Source organism: Ochotona princeps, chromosome 1 (genome assembly GCF_030435755.1).
Source record: "Ochotona princeps isolate mOchPri1 chromosome 1, mOchPri1.hap1, whole genome shotgun sequence".
NCBI classification, from domain to species: Eukaryota; Metazoa; Chordata; class Mammalia; order Lagomorpha; family Ochotonidae; genus Ochotona; species Ochotona princeps.
Window position 1 is genome coordinate 3,067,009 of NC_080832.1, and position 17,236 is coordinate 3,084,244.

Below are 17,236 nucleotides of genomic sequence, written 5' to 3' on the forward strand. Positions count from 1 at the left end.
TCCCACCACGCAGTCATGATTCACACAAAGGCAACGCTCAGCCTCCCTCCTGCAATGCTGAATCCTTCCCTTTTGTGGCCCCATAACTGAAGAAAGTTATTTCCTATGCTTTCTCCAGTTTCTTATTTGTTTATGACAATTCTGATGCGTTACCTGCTCACAGCATCCTAGCTTTTGATATCTGCATTGCTTTTTTTAGTCAGTTTTGTGTTTTATAATTATAGCTAACATTCTCTTTGCACGTTGCCTGTTAAATGCGTAAACTATACTTCTATATGTTCATGTATGTATATATCTACTTATGTATTTAAATGTCTACGTTTTTAATATACCGACAAACAAGCGGGGCAGACACACTTTGGGTCATAGACCTCAGGTCACAAAGGCCCTCAGTATTTGAACCGGAGTCCACATACATGAATGTGTAACTCCATAACAAAGCTGTGGTGTTCATGTGTGGGACAGAGGAACATGGTGTGTCGTGATGGATGCTGGAGTGAATTAAAACTCAAAATTTATCCTTAAGCAAAAGTAAAATTTCACGGTGAGGACATTGCAAACCGGAAAACATTCCAGATATATGCAGTGTGGTTATCATCTGGGAGATGATGATAACCTGTGAAAGTGCAGACTGAACATGCTCTTTTACTTGCCATATACCCTGAGATATAATTTAAATGTAAAGAACATTCTTTATTAGCCTAGTATATGGTCCAATGCAGTCTCTTAAAGTTATTCATTGAGCATTTATTGTAATAAGCTCAGGAAATAGGTGAAAATAAAACATCGTCCTTACTGTGGAAGAGGGTGACACCTCCCTGCAGCATTAACTGGTCGCTCTTTGAACTTATCACCACGGTTCCCAAGTGGGGCCTTTTCACTGCCAGACCTATAAATAACTAGAGCTAAGTGATAATACTCCTAGCTGACAGTCGGTTTGACATCTCCCTCTCTTCAGAAGTCCAGCATTCCTACCTCCACCTCACTGTTACTAGCTCATGACATCGCCTCCTCCTTTACTTAGGGAATAAAAGCCACGGTGAAGAAGCAGCAGTCCTACCAGACACTGAGAGGCTCTGCCTCATTCCTGTAGAACCAGACGAACTCCTTGGGTGCGTCTCAAATCACTTGCCTTTTGCTTTGGAATCCTTTACTTCTCATTTTTGTTGGTTCCTACAATGATCAGTTCACTCTGTTGTAGTATTGTCTTAGTTTTGGTAAGCAGATATTTGCTTTAATTAGAGCAACGTATGCATTTTTAGTGCTCTTTTGACCTCAAAATCAGCCTCCACTGCTGCGTCTTCTCTGAATAGCACAGCAACTCGAACAGGCTCCCTCTCCTTACTGCTTCCAAGTTTTCATTTCTCTTCCGGTTTAGAACTCTTCCGGTTCTGAACTGGATGCTCCGTAAGTGTGATCACATCAAGAGCCCAAGCCACCTTATTCTCTTGCTGGTTACTTCTTGTTTGTTGAGTTTGTCTTTAGTGGAGCATATGGCCTTTGATTATAATGTAAGTTTAAAGTGTTACCTTGATCAAACAGGAAAAAAATACAACAAAAACTATGGAATTCTGTAAAGAGCACTGGCAATTCCAGTGTCCTGACTGTACCCTTTCCTATTGATTCCTTCTTAGTTGGAGCATCCATCCATATGGCTCCCTGAACTCCCTCGTCCTGGTGTTTCTTCTCTTTGTTCTGAACATTCTTGATCTCCTTTGCAGAGGAGCCGAACCTTCTCTAGCCCTGCATATCAGAGTTGCTTGCCATGTCTCTTCTGTACAAACAGATGTGTTTACTGCCTGGGGCACTGAAAGCTAGCGGGTCCAACCCAGTTCCTACTCAGCTCCCCAAGTGCAATGCTCTTTATTTGGATGTCTTTTAAACCTGACCCAAGTAACACATTCACATGAGGATTATTCCTTACATCCTCTTCCAAGCTACACCAATTTTCCATTTCACAAATGTCACCAATGTGTACTTAAAAACCTGGGAGCCACCGGGCAGATCATACAGATCACCACATGTCTGCAGCGTGTATCTGCTCAAATCTCACCTGCCTAATGCTTTTACTGCAGACCAATAGCAACAAAAATAAGTTGCTTATAGTTTGATTTTCAAAAAAAAAATCTGCTTTCCAGGCAGGACCAACAGAAATATTTTTTAAAGTTTATCCTTCAAATGCTTCTGTCACCATAGAATTAAATTCAACATGCTCATGCCCGGAATCTTGCCATCTCGCCGCCCCAACCTTAGGCTCCAACACTTTTGTCGGAGTGTGCTTCATCAAGCCTGTTCCTGCCTGGAAGCATCTTTCCAAGATATTACCTTGGTTTCGACTTCACTCTTTTAGCATTCTGCTTAATCTGTTCATTCCACTGGGTCATCTTTGGTGAAAGCATTCCAGGCATGCACAGCCCATCTCCTACCACACTGAAGTTTCAAATATTTTTTCACTGATTATTATTGTACGGCCATATTACACACTTCTTAATTTAGTCTTTGAAGAACACAGTTTTCCTGACGACTGTTTTGAACTGTGTCGCCACTGAACCCTTTCATCCCATCAGTCCCTTTCAGCAGAAGAGGGTGTGTTACGTTCGCCTCCACCAAGGTTGCCCTCTGTGAACCTTGGTGCTGCTGCGTCAGCACCGTAAGGGCGATCTTTGCAATTTCCAACTCTGAACCTCCAGCTGCTGAGTTAAAGGCCAGCGCGTCACACACACACACACACACACACACACACACACACACACACACACTGGCTGAATAGAAGACGTTAGAAAGTGAGTGTCTGAAAACTGTGGGTTCTCTAGGAAAAGGAAGACTCTTTGTACACTGAAGAACTCCACCCATGTCAGGAAAAGGTACAAGTGTTTGCTGGTCAGTGTGTGGCCAATATCTAACAGCAGAGACAAGGAAAAGCTAGAAGAACAGAAGGATAGGCAACAAGGCGTGGTGTGTCTGGAGATGAAAAGAGACAAATTCTAAAAACTGTGAAAAATAACTAATTTCGAAAACAGAAGCAGAAGGAGTAGTTTACACAACAAATACATATGCTGAATCAAAGCAGGCGATTCACGTGGTCTGGACAGTAACACGCTCCGTGGACGCAGGATCACAAGCAGGACTTGCCAGGACTGAGAGCGTAGCGTCATGGCAGGGCCGCACTGCGAGGAACAGAGCAACCTGAGCTGGAAGTGTCTTGCTGAGGGCGGAGAGCTGGTGCTGTGCTTGTTTCTAGTCGGGCTGCAGGAGATCCAGGAGGATGTTGTAGTGGGTCCAGGGTCTCAGCTTTGCCCTGGAGGAGTTAAGATGGGCTTCTTTTAGGCACGTGAGAAAATAAACTCCAAATGGGAAGGGACTGATTCTCCCACGCGATCAATGGGTGTAAAAATGGATGCCTAAATTTTGGACAGATACCAGCCTCATTTGGTGATACGCCTTTGGGAAATGAGGCCAAGTTGCTTGCATCCTTCACTGCTGGGCTCTATTATGTCTGAGTGGGAACATCACTTTGTGAGAATTTTAGGCTAAAGGAAAATAAGGTGGCCAGGAAGACACAGTAAAGTCAATTCCATTTTCAGAACCGTCTGCAGGCCATGATTCTCCAGTAATTCCATGAGCAATATTTCCTTGTGCAGCAAATGTGGGAGTAGAGAGGTGAACTGTTTTCATATATTGTTTTTGATAAACCTATCAAGGCATAACACCTGCTAAAGAATTGCTTTAGTACTTGATTTTGGTGTCAAGACAAAAAACTTGCTGTCTGCATTCCCATTAAACTAGGGTCCTTTTTGCTTTTTTTGAAACATTAAGCCATTTTGTTGCAATACAACTTAAAAACTTAAAATATCAAAACTTAAAAAAGAGAAAATGAGATAAGAAGAGAGTGGTAGGAAAAAGCAGGAGAGAGGAAAAAGGGAAGGAAATATTATGTTCTTAAAACTGTGTAAAAACCACATTAGATCTAAAAACTAGTTGAAATTCAAATTAAAAGTGATTCATTAGAAGTGTTAAGAGCTGAGTCAACTAAGAGCTTGATGAAAATGGACAAAAGAAATGCCAGAGATGTTTATAATGGTGCAGGACAAATGGTAACAAAGCAAATGGAGACAGAGTTGTCAGCAAATGAAGCCGTGGTTAGAGATGCTGGGACAACCTGTGAAAAAGTCACCAAGCTGCAGCTGTCATGCAACATCTCGGCTTTTGCTATCAGTTTTACTAGTAAATACTGGGATTACGACAATGTTCTCAAAACGCATTTCAAATACAGACTTGTCAGCTTCAAATCCATAATTCCAAGAAAAATGAAGTGTTAGCAGGCCAGCATGGTGGTTTAACTGGCTAAAACTCTACCTGGGCACCGGAGTATGTCCCAGCTGCTCTACTTCCAAGCCAACTGCCCAGCTCATGGACTACGAAAGCAACAGAGATGACCCAATGTCATGTGCCCTGTTACCCATCTGGGAGATCTTGCAGAAACTCCCAGTTTCTGGCTTCAGATCGGCTCAGCCCCTACCCCCACTGCAGTCATTTAGGGAGTGAACAATTAGATGGAATACCTTCTCTCTATATTTCACTTTTTCTCTCTGAAAAATTCGCCTTTCAACTAAAAATAAATAAATCTTTAAATATGTGTTAGTATTGGATAATTCCATGCATCCAATTTAGATTCCACACCATACCAGCTACTCTGAGGTTTATGACACAAGCACAGGCGACGATGTGTTTATGTATCACCACCTGTGTCTTATTCTTTGCGAGACGCGAGCAGAACGTGCAGTTAAGTGTTTTGCTGAATGATTTAAAGTGCTCAGGAGTGCAAGAGGTAATAATAGTGCAGATCCAGTTCAATCAGTCTGCATTTCTTCTTCCATTGTGGACTATACTTCCTCATTTGTGGAGAAATCTGTGATAGCCAGACACACTCTTGCAATCTTAGTACATGCTTTAATGTGGTGTTATGAACTGAAAGGAAAGAGGCAAGAAAAGAATATTATAGTGCACTTGACCCCCATACAAAAATATCTATCAAAACGTGTTACCAATTCTGAAACACCAACAGAACAAGAAAGAAGCTAATTTGAGAAATAGCATTATTAGTCTCTATGTGCAGATTTCCTGTAACCTACGGACTCCCTGGCATTTCAGGCAGTCTGTGCTTTCATTACATTCTGCTCCGTTCTCATTTTCTGCTGCCTATAATATTAAGTTATAGATGGTTTTTCTCAGTCTTACTCATGCTTCTCCGAAGGGAAGGAGTCAGACTACACTGAGAATCACAAAACACTATTATCAGGACTAGATAAGGAGCAGTTTCTTTCCGTTGGGGAAGGTAATGGATAAAACTCACACGACTTGCTGAGGCATTTCATCTCCATTATTCTGAGTGTGCTGGCTGAAATTTGGAAGTCACACAGTTTTGAGGTTTTTCTTTGTATTGGATTCCTATAAAAGCGATGCGGCGTTTGCTCTTACAGGGCCAATGTAACACTGATGACACAAGCTTCCGAGGAGTGTGACAATTTTCTTTTTCATCTGTAACCATTATCAAGATACTAGTCTATGTGCATCAGAGGGGGAAAACATGAGACAAACTTTTTAAAGATTTATTTTTGTTGGAAAGACAGATGTACAGAGAGGAGGAGAGACAGAGAGGAAAATCTTCACTGAATCTTCATGATTCACTCCCCAAGTGACCTCAATGGCCAGTGCTGCACCGATCAGAAGCCAGGAGCCAGGAGCTCTTCCAGGTCTCCCAAACGGGTTCTGGGTCCCAGTGCTCTGGGCCATTCTCAACTGCTTTCCCAGGCCACGAGCAGGGAGCTGGCTGGGAAGCAGGGCTGCTGGGATTAGAACCGGAGCCCATATGGGATCCCGGGGCTTTCAAGGCGAGGACTTTAACCACTACATTCTCGTACCGGGCCCGAAAACATGAGAAATTTTAAAGAAAATAAATTGAAGTGCAATAGAATGAGGATATAGTTCTGGAAGCAGGACCCAACCCCTTGTCTGTGTCCCTTAGCCCAAGATGTCCCTGTCTATCCTTTATCAAAGAGTTCACTGAATCAAGCAGGCAGCACAGTTCCCCCAACATGTCATACCCACTGGGCCTAAGGAGTCAGTTTGTTCTTTAATAGAGAAGGACCTTAATGGCCAGCATTGTCCAGAGAGGTTTGTTAGGGGAATCACACATCTGAAAGTCCTGTACCCAAACTGTCCCAGCAGGGAGAAGGAAGGGCTCTGTTCAGAGAATAGGCTACCATGCCTTTACTGAAATGGCCGCCTGATCGATCACAGTAACAATTTCCGTCTCTTCACTATTTTCTTTAAATCTCTCTGCTAATCACCTCCTTGCCTGCTTGCACATCAAAGTCGATGGCATAAATCCCCAAAGCTCAAATCCTCAGTAACAGTATCCGCACGGAGAGAAGCAATGGTCAATGGGAACATGGGACAACTGTTTGGACGGCAAGGATTCCTGGAAGTGCTGCACCTTGGGCTCATCTAACTGCAATAGAACTTGTAGTTCTTGAAAACTAACAAACATTTCTGTATCTGTAACTTGCTTTAGTTGATCAAACCTGTATTGGACACCTATTGTATTCAAGGGGTTCTGCATTAACCCAGCAACAAAGCTGATGACACAGTCCGTTTGCTTATTGTGGTCTGACAGTGAATAATGATATAAAAGAGAAGGGAATAAAATAGTTTATGAGCTCAGAGAGATTCTATGATCTGCCAGAAGGGAGAGGAGTTTTCTAAGAGAGGTGACATCTAAGTTGATGCTTAGGGCTACAATGATATTCAAAATCCTCCCATCTTGTCTTTGTTTCCTGATCTTCAGGAGGGAGCTCAGTACAGCAGGAAGCTCAGCCGTGCAGCCTACCTGGTTCTGTCTCCTAAGGCTCTGGCTAAGTTGCATGGCGTCTGATTTATCAAGTGATAAGGTGTGTAAATCTGCCCATCCAGTAGCACATTTATCACTAAGCAAATGATGTGCACAGAGCCGTTACCACCTGCAAGCACGAGATATGCGCAGAACTGTTACCACCTGTAGTATGTGGAGCTCCCAAAAGTGTTGGTTTCCAATACAGTTTGTAAGGAAGCCTTCCGTCAGTCTGATTAGCCTGTGAATTTAGTGGCTTGTATAAAATTAGAGACTAGATCAAATAGTTTTAAATACTGAAATCCAAGCATTAATAAACATACGAGAGACAAACTGCTCAATGAGACTATCTTGTTCCAAAAGGGTAGGTGTGCAGACTGCTCAGGGCCACCCTGTTCCATGACTCGTATCAGCAGGAATGGACTCACAAGTTTATAATGACACTAATTAATATTTTAACCAAAATCTGACAGCACAAATGATTACAAAGTAAGAAATTGGTACAAAGTGTGGTTGGTCACTTAAATTTGAAAGAATTGAAAATGTGATCTTAGATATTACAAAAGGATATGGATTCTTAAGAACATGAGGGAAAGGACCGGCGTGATGGCGTAGCAGTTAAGCTCCTCGCTTTGAACGCACTAGGATGCCATATGGGTGCCGGTTCTAATCCCAATGGCTCCACTTCCCATCCAGCTCCCTGCTTGTGGTCTGGGAAAACAGTCTGGAATGGCCCAGAGCATTGGGACTCCGCACCTGTGTGGGAGACCCAGAAAAAGGTTCTTGGCTCCTGGCTTCGGATCAGTGCAGCACCAGCTGTTGCGGTCACTTGTGGAGTGAATCATTGGATGGAAGATCTTCCTCTCTGTCTCTCTTCCTCTCTGAAAATCTGCCTTTCCAATAAAAATAAATAAATCTTTAAAAAAAAGAACCTAAAGGAAAACATTTTTATATAAACAATATATAGATATATGTCAAGTTTTATTAAACATTTACGAATTAATGGATATGAATATGCACACATAAAGGGTGTGCTACCAGATATGACAAATTAAAAATGACTTGATTTTATTTTTAACTGAGCTAAGTCAGTTATATAGTCATAACATTGTCTGGTAAAATTAAGTCATAAAAATACCCAAAAGTATAACAAGCACAAAAAAATTACGTTTAAAATATCCATCAGAGGGATGCAGATCAAACCCCAGTAACAGGCCACCTCATATCCTCAGAGACTAAGTGCATTCAGCAGACTTTGAATAAGGAAATGGGGAAACTGGAACTTCTTTGTGGAGCCTTGTGGCAGCAGCTTCTCCTCCATGGTTTAACACAGTTCTCTTATTTCCAGCCATGGCCTGGGAGTGTCTCACTAAGGGAAATGAAGCTTATGCTCACACAAAGATCTCATGCCTTCAGGTTCAAGGCAGCACTCTCCTTTTTTTCTCATTTATCTTGTTTTAAAAATATCTATGTGTTTGAGAGGCAGAGAGACAGGGAGAGAGCTTGCCTACACCAGAGCCAGGAGCTAGCTAGCACTGCAGTTCATCTCTACTAGCCAGATGGTAAGATCCAGATATGGTAGTCATCCCTGCTCCTTTCATAGGTCTGCTTTAGCAGAAGGCTGGAGTCAGGGGCTACGAGTGGGAATGGAACCCAGGTGCTTATGATAAGGGACATGGATCATCTAACAGTTCTCTTAATTTCTAGGATCACATTATCCTTAATAACTGGAAGAATGGAAATAGACCACATTCATTAACTGATAAACTGGTAAATCAAATGTGGTATTCCATACAAAGGGATGTCATTGTCAAGAAGCAATTAATTAATAGTTCATGTTAGAGCAAGAATAAATTTTGAAACATTATGTGGGTGAAACCAGTGACTGAATACCATGTGCAACGATTGTACTTAATGTGAAATATTCCCAAGAAGCCAACCGGAAAATGACAGAACATGAAGTAGGGACTGCCTGGGATAGGGAGGCTTAGCGGGAAAGGAAAGGGCTTGGTTGGCCTTGGAGGAATGAATAAACTTTCAAATTTGTGGGAATGGATCTTTGTAACTCAAAACCTACTAAAAGTAATGAATCATGAATTCTACAGGAATGAATTGCGTGATACAGCACTGCATTGTAATAGAATGTTTCTTTTAAAAAGCTAACCCCAATGGCTTGAAAATGTATTTTCTTTCAGAGTAGTTTTGAATGTACAAAACAAAAATAATGCAGGGCTAATATAGAGAATCCCCGCATACTCTCACCTCACTTGGTAACATCTCCTATTAAAGTATTTATTAAAAGTAATGAGCCACATCTCTGGCTGCCACAGGAGCCTGGATCGCTGGAGTCTGGATTGCTGTTTGCTGGCTGCTGGTGGATTTTTTGTTCGCTGCAAGACTGCTGTGCCATCGCCACTACTTCCCTGCAAGCAGGGGTCTCCAGGAACCCCGTGCCAACACCACTGCTCCCCTGCATGCAGGGGTCTCAGGGAACCCCCTACCAACTGCCTGACCCCTAGAATCTGTTCCTGTGCTCTACCCTGTCTGATGATTCTCCGTCATCCCAAACCTCTCTGCACTCTACACCATAGGCATGCCTCCTCCTGATGGGAAACTTTTTGTCCTTAATTCATTGTGAATGTTGGGTTTCTATTTTTCTTAAATACAACCGTCAACTTTTTGTCAGAATTCCCTTCGTTTGGAAACCAGAACTTCCCATGAAGTCAGGAAACTTCCCTGGGATAGTCATCTCAAGTCCTGGCACCAGCTGTGTCAAGAGACTACTGGAATTTATAAGAGACTTTGGCAGCATAGCACGATACAAAGTGAATGAACACAAATTGATGGCATTAGGGTACATAAATAATTCCACGGCTGAGAAAGAAATTGTAAGTACAGTCCCCTTTAAAATAGCAGGAAGGAATCTTAAATTCCTAGGAATTAAACTAAGTAAGTATTTGAAAGACTTCTATGATGAAAACTATAAAACATTAAAAAAAGAAGAACTAGAAGAAGACGTTAAAAACGGAAAAACTTACCATGTTCCTAGATTGGCAGGATCAACATCATCAAAATGTCCATATTACCAAAAGTAATGCACAAATTCAATGCAATCCCAACCAAAACCTCAACAACATTGTTTTCAGAAATAGAAAATATGATACTAGAGGTCATCTGGGGACTCTGCATGGTAGCCTAGTGGCTAAAGTCCTCGCCTTACACGTGCTGGGATCACATATGTGTGCCAGTTCTAATCCCTGCGGCCTTGCTTCTCATCCAGCTCCCTGCTTGTTGCCTGGGAAAGCAGTTGAGGATGGCCCCAAAGCATTGGGACCTGCACCTGCATGGGTGACCTGGAGGAGACTCTGGGCCTATGGCTCAGGATAGGCTCAGTTTCGATGGTTGCGGCTTCTTGGTGGGTAAATTATCATATGGAGATGTGTCTCTCCTTTCTGTATACCTGACTTTGCATTAAAAGTATTTTTTTATAAGTTCATCTGGAAACACAAGATACGAGGAATAGGCGAAGCTATCCTGAAGAATAAAAACCAAGCTGGAAGAATCACAATTTCTGACCTCAAGACATGCTACAGAGCAGTGGTCATCAAAACAGTCTGGTACTGGTACAGAAACAGAGAAGATCAATGGAACAAAATATAAATATCAGAAGGGAGCCCATATATGCATAGCCAACTAATCTTTGACAAGAAAACTAAAAATAATTCAGGGAAAAAGACTGGTTTCTTCAACAATAGCTGTTGAGACAATTGGACAGCAACTTGCAGAATTAAGAAGCAAGACCTGCAGCTCTCATATTACACAAAAATCAGCTCTAAGTGGTTCAAATACCTAAATCTAGAAACATCAAACTATTAAAATAAAACAGGTAACACTCTTGAAGAAATAGGGATGGGGAAATCTTGGAAAAGATGCCAAAAGCACAGGCAGTCAAAGACAAAATAAATAAATGGGACTAAACAAAACTAAAATGCTCTGTACATACAGCAAAGGAAACAATTAACAAAGTGAAGAAGCAACCAACAGAATGGAAGAAAATCTTTGCATGCTACACAACTGATAGGGGACTGATTTCCAGGATTTACAAAGAGCTTCAGAAATCCAGAGACAGTAAAACAAAATCAAAAACAACAACAAATAAATCCTGTGAAGAAATGGGCAAAAAAAAAAAAATTAACAGACATTTTTCGAAAGAACAGATTCAAATGGCTAACAGACATATGAAAAGATGCTTGGGCTCCCTAGCTATCATGGAGATATAAATGAAAACTACATTGAGGTTCCACGTAACTCCCGTGAGGTTGGCCAATTCTCAGAACTCTACTAACAACACCTGCTGGCACAGATGTGAGGAGAAAGGTACTCTCCTTCACTGCTAGTGGGAGAGTAGGATAGTACAACCACTACCGAAATCAGTAAGGAGAGTGCTTAGAGAATTGTAAATAAACCTACCATATGACACAGCTATCCCACTTCTAGGTATATAGCCAAGAAGTGAAACTGAATATGAGAAGAGGATCTGTAATCCTATATTTACAGCAGCACAATCTTCTATAGCAAAGACATGGAAACAATCCAGATGCCCTTGCAAAGAGGAGAGATTAAAGGAACTGTGGTATATCTTCTCCAAGGAGCATTAATCAGTCATTAAAAAGAATGAAAGTATGCTATTTGCAACTAGTTGGTTCCAAATAGAGACCATTATGCTCAGTGAAATAAGTCAATCCCAAAAGGACAAATATATGTTCTCTCTGATATTAGGCAGCCATCATGCAAATTTTAAGATCAGTAATTCTTTCCATATTGTTTTTGCTGCATCCAATGTGTTTTGATGTTTTCATTTTCCTTCTCATTCCTTTGAAATAGTTTCTTTTCTCTTGTTGAATTCCTTGCTGGCTCATGGATCACAAGGCGGCATCATTTTACCCAAAAGGCTTTTTATGTTTACTTTTATTCACCCAAGTGTTGGTTATTCATTGGTGTGTTTTTTTGACTCCATGGCACTGTAACTTTTTTTGTTTTAATTTCATACCTCTTGTTGATTTTATTTCGTGGCTTCTCATTTCAGGGAATGTATAGCGATGGGGTAATAGAGACTGCCATATTCAGATGTGAAGATACAACACAATTTGCATTCCTACTTCCAAATCAAGGATGGGGTCCCTTTGAAACTGTCTGACATACCTAGACTAGACAATGGAATACTAGACTGACATGGTCTATACCAGCAATATCGGGCACACTTAAATAACAGACTGATGGAATTATAACTGCTTATGAAGGACTGTACTACTAGACCCAATGGAATTGTACTATAAAAATTCAAAACAGAAAAATTAATGAGCTACACAGTTCCCTCTAATTTCACAAATTAGCTTTAAAGTCTTCTACAGTACAAATAAAATCATCTGTGTTGAAAATTTCCCTGAGAATCTGCCTCTTCTACAATAAACTCCAAGTATTTGTAGTTCAAGTATAACACATTGCAGCACATTCTGAATAACTGATTAAACTCTCTCAATGATGACCACTTTTACCTACTGCCCTAAGCCTGCAAAACAGCTTGAGTTGGTTCTAAATTGGGAGACTGAAATTGACAAGGCATAGTGTATCAAGATTACAGAGAGGCATATAAAGTTGAAAATATGTAACAGAAGCTAAAATGAGTAACTGCTAAGAAACATGGCACTTAACATAAGCAGTTGAAATCTAAAAATAATTCTACAGTGAATATGTTCTGCTATGTCTTCTGATTTGACTTTCTGTTTACCTTCCTTCTATTTAATCCATTGTCTGTTTTTATTCAATAATTAACATCAATTCTTAAAAGGATTCTAGCTGAAGACTGGATCAGTGACCACAAATTCTGTGTAGTTTTGTGGAAAGATCAGCATAGGAATCCAAAATCACACAAGGAATGAGAGAAGAAACCAAAGCTACTGAATACTAACGTCTGGGCTAAGTGAAGGGACATGCTGATAACATGCTACATTAATGAAGTTATAAATGCAACTGAAGAGAAAAACATCACTTAATAACAAGTAAAAAATCCAATGGGAGGCCCTAAATAGGAAAGATTACAGTAGAAACAAGAAAAGCATCAGAGAAGCCCAACTGGTGTCTCATGCAGGTTTTACCTCCACGCTCAGCAGACCAGGGTCCCAGGATGAGCACCTTCTCTGCGGTGTTTTCAGATTCATTATACCTTCAGCACAGGGAGGAAACTAGACACTGCTGCGCTTTATATGTATATATAATTTTTATTGTTTTTTGATACAATTTAGTTGGCGATGGGTTCTCCCCTTACCCTCCCCAAGTTCCCTCCCCTCCCTTCTGTTCTCTCAAGAATCATAATGTGAGTCCATCAGGAATTTTCCAAAGTCTATCATGATTCCACTGGAGTATCTCCCAGCCATGTAGAAGAATAACTTTTTGTTGTAGGTTAATTCTTGTATCCTGGGGCCCTAATATAGGTACAGTGAGGATTAGGCCATGTTTTTTTATGATCCATACCAGTAACAGTTATATGCGGACACTGACAATCGCAATCCACCTCTTGTGGATGATTAGTTAATGAATTACTGTTGGCAACGCCCTCGTCGCCACGTACCCCAAGCCGAGCGGAGGGACTAGGGTTACAACAACGACAACGCAGAGAGACAACACAAGGCAACACGCAGTACACCGAATGCCGATCGATGACAGATTGATCTTTATTGCAACTCCAGGCTTTCTTTTATACTCTCCCTAGCTCCTCCCAGTGTTTATCCAATCCTGTTGTGGCCACCCTAAATCCCTTGAGTTCCTCCCAGTGTTTATCCAATCTTCTAGTGGCCACCCTAAATCCCTTGAGTTTTATCCAACCCTTGGCAGATAACTTGACAAGTAGGAAGCAGGAACTTGCGGTTAAGCCAGTGGCTAGATGTATCAGGCCAAAATTGCCAATCCTGTTACCCTCTGAGAAACAAGCTAAGCTGTGGAGTTAATCCTTGGGAGACCGGGGCCTGCATGTCCCCCTTTTTTTGTTTTTTTAATGGACGCCTGTCTTAGGTTGTCCAGCAGTCAGTTGACGCCTTACCCATCATGGGGAGCCCCACCTGGGGGATCCCTGTCTTAGGTTGGTCATCAGTGCTGCCAGATCTTACCCGTCTCTGGCTGCCCATCAACCATGTTCAACCAAACATTTTCCACAGCTAAAGCCATCATGGTTTGTCAAATGATGACCTGCTCCCAGGCTTGTTGCCTGCATAGGCGGCAAAGAAGAGTAAACAGTACTGCAATCATGGCTACGACCATCAGCCCCATGGCCAAGATTCCGCTTTGTTCCTAAAACATCCATGCTGCCAGTTAAATGCCATTTCACAGGGGTAACACATATATCATGGTAAATTGGGGAGCAGCTGGAGATCTGCATTTCCCATGGGCAGGATACCAGGAAGTTGCACCACTGCTGTCAGGGTCTCCTATCCTGCAAGAACATCATTAGGAGTGGGATCATGGTGAGTTGGAGCCAAGGAGATTTGTCGTGTAAGTCTCTCAGGAACCCATCTGGGTGTTTCTTCATCCTGGGGAAAAACACAAACGGAGCCTCGCCCCCACGTTAGTACTGGATCCGCTCCTCGCCATTTATTTGTGGCCAGATCTTTCCATTTTACTTGGCCTTTATTCTCATTAGCAGGGCAAAGCCAATGGTGCTCTGCAGGAGCTACATCATTAGTGACAGTTAAAAAAATTTAGCACATAGATTGCAGATGCCAGTAAGGAATGGGGTGAGCTGCAATGCTCGACCACATCCCCCTTCTTTATTTTTTCTAGATAAACTTTAAGGGTGCGGTTAGCACGTTCAACAATGGCTTGACCCTGAGGATTATAAGGGATGCCTGTTTTGTGAGTTATATTAAAATATAGGCAAAGGCCTGTAAACAATGGGCTTCTTTTAATTTCTCTCAAGCTGTTCCTTTACCAATTCAATTGCAGCCTCTAATTTTTAACCCAGTCACAGACTGGTTGGGGATCACCTTGAAGATGTCTGCCCAAACCTTTTCCAGGAAAGTATCCCTGTCTATTAAGAATATTTGGCACAGGTTGAGAGGTCAATACAACATTCATGGCACTCAACAAATCTCGTCCCCACAGATTGATAGGAATATGTGGTAAGACATACGGCTGGAAAACTCCTGAATGCCCTTCTTGATCCTTCCACCTTAACAACCTGGCGCTTTTCTGTGGCTGAGAAGTTCCTATCCCTTGGAGAACGGTTGGGGTGGCCTCTAATGGCCAGGAACTTGGCCACTGTGCCTGGGATATAACTGTACTATCAGCCCCTGTATCAAGTAAGCCTGTGAATTTTCTCCCTTCTATCTCTAACTGTAAGGTGGGTCGGGTTTGCATGTCAGAGACCCAACATGCCAAGGGGCCAGAATGTCCAAATCCTCCTTGTCTATCTCTCTTAAGAATGGGGTTGTCAGTTGGAACCTTGGGGATCAAGATCAGCTGGGCAAATCTAGCTCCTGGTGGAATGATTATAGTGCCTTTGGCTGATTCTGCCATGACTTCTATTTCTGCGGGGGTATCCTCATCTATCACTCCTGGGAGTACTCTGATTCCATGCATAGTAGCACTACTTCTTCCTAGGATCAGACCCAAGGTATTCTTAGGCAAGGGGCCCCTGACTCCTGTTTTTATCCGTTGGGGCCCCAGGAGCGGGGTCAATACCTCTCCAGAGGTGGCACAGAGGTCCAGTCCTGCGCTACCTGGTGTTGCTCTGAGGAGGGTTGAAATGTTGGTGTTCCTCGCCGTGGGAGAGGGACTCTGGAAGGAGTCTGCGCTGTTCTGGAAGTTGCAGATGTCTGCTGGGCTCCGTACACCTGAGGTTGGGGGGCCCGGAGCGGGCCCCTGACCCCGTTTCCAGATAGGGGATTGCCTTGGGCATCATATCTGGACCTACAATCACTGCTCCAATGATAGCCTTTATGGCATCTTGGACAAAGATCGGGGGCCTGCCAGGATTGCGGGGGTGATCTTCCTTGTCGCGGAATTTTGGGGCACTGTTTTTTAAAATGTCCAGGCTGTCCACATCTGAAACAGGTTTTGGGAGGCGCCCTAGGGTGGGGCTGAGGGTGTTGAACAGCGGCTGCTATCACTTGCCCAAGGGCATGGGTGGAGTCAATATGTCTGCAAATTTTAAGATAATCATGCAGGGACTTATCTCTGTGGGACCTGAGAGCATCCTGGCAATATTTATTAGCATTCTCAAAGGCTATATGCTTAATTACTGGCATTGCTGGTTCCACGTTACCAAAGATCTTAGTAGCAATTTGCATAATACGGTCTACAAATTCTTGAAAAGGTTCTGTAGGGCCTTGCAAGACCTTGGAAAGCTGGTCTCCTGTATTAGCATTAGGTAAGGCCTTCCAGGCTCCAAGGGCTGCATTTGCTATCTGAGCATAAACTCCTAGGTCATAATTAACTTGTTGTTGGATGCCCTCAAAAGGTCCAGTGCCAGTAAGCATTTCAAGGCTTCGATCTGCATGTCCCCCAGCTGCGTTCTGCTCAGCAAAAAATCTGCACCTATCTTGAAAGTCCCCTCTCCATAGGAGAAAGTCGCCACCATCGAGAGCAGAGCGGCACAATCGCATCCAATCACTAGGAGTAAGATTCAAACTCGAAAAGGATTCTATGAGTGCAAGAGTAAAGGGTGCCTGGGCACCATAATCTTTAACAGCCTGCTTTACATTTTTGAGGTCTTTAAATTGAAGGGGCCGATGCTCCCGGCGAGGGGGACCTCCTCGAACTGGGACCTCTATTACAGGGAAGCATCGAACCCCACCCACCGGCTGATCAGTGAGGCTGTCACTCCATGGCCGTGTGGGGTAATTATTGGGTGAATGGCCCGCGGCTTCCTCCTCAGGAGGAGCGGTAGGGGTCACAAAATTAGGGGCATATGGTGGTGGTCTTGAACTGGACAATTTGCCAGAGGAACGTGCACCTATTCCTGCTTTCTTTAACTTTCTTTTAATGTCCCTAATTTCCCGCTTTAAGAAAAACTTCTCTTTATCCTTAATTTTCCGCTTTAAGAAAACCTCCTCATCTCATTTGTCCTCACTCTCTTCCGAGGAAGAGGCCTCGTTCTCATTTGAAGAAGAGGCTTCAGTCTCCTCTAAAGAAGAGACCTCACTCTCCTCTAAAGAAGAGGTCTCACTCTGGGTGGCCTCACTCGAGGCCGCCTCATTCCAGGCTTCCAAGGACCGTAGAACTTCCCACCCCTGGATTGCTTCAAAAGTAGTCTGTACTTCTCTTAACTGTCTCTCAACTTTCACTTTATCAGTA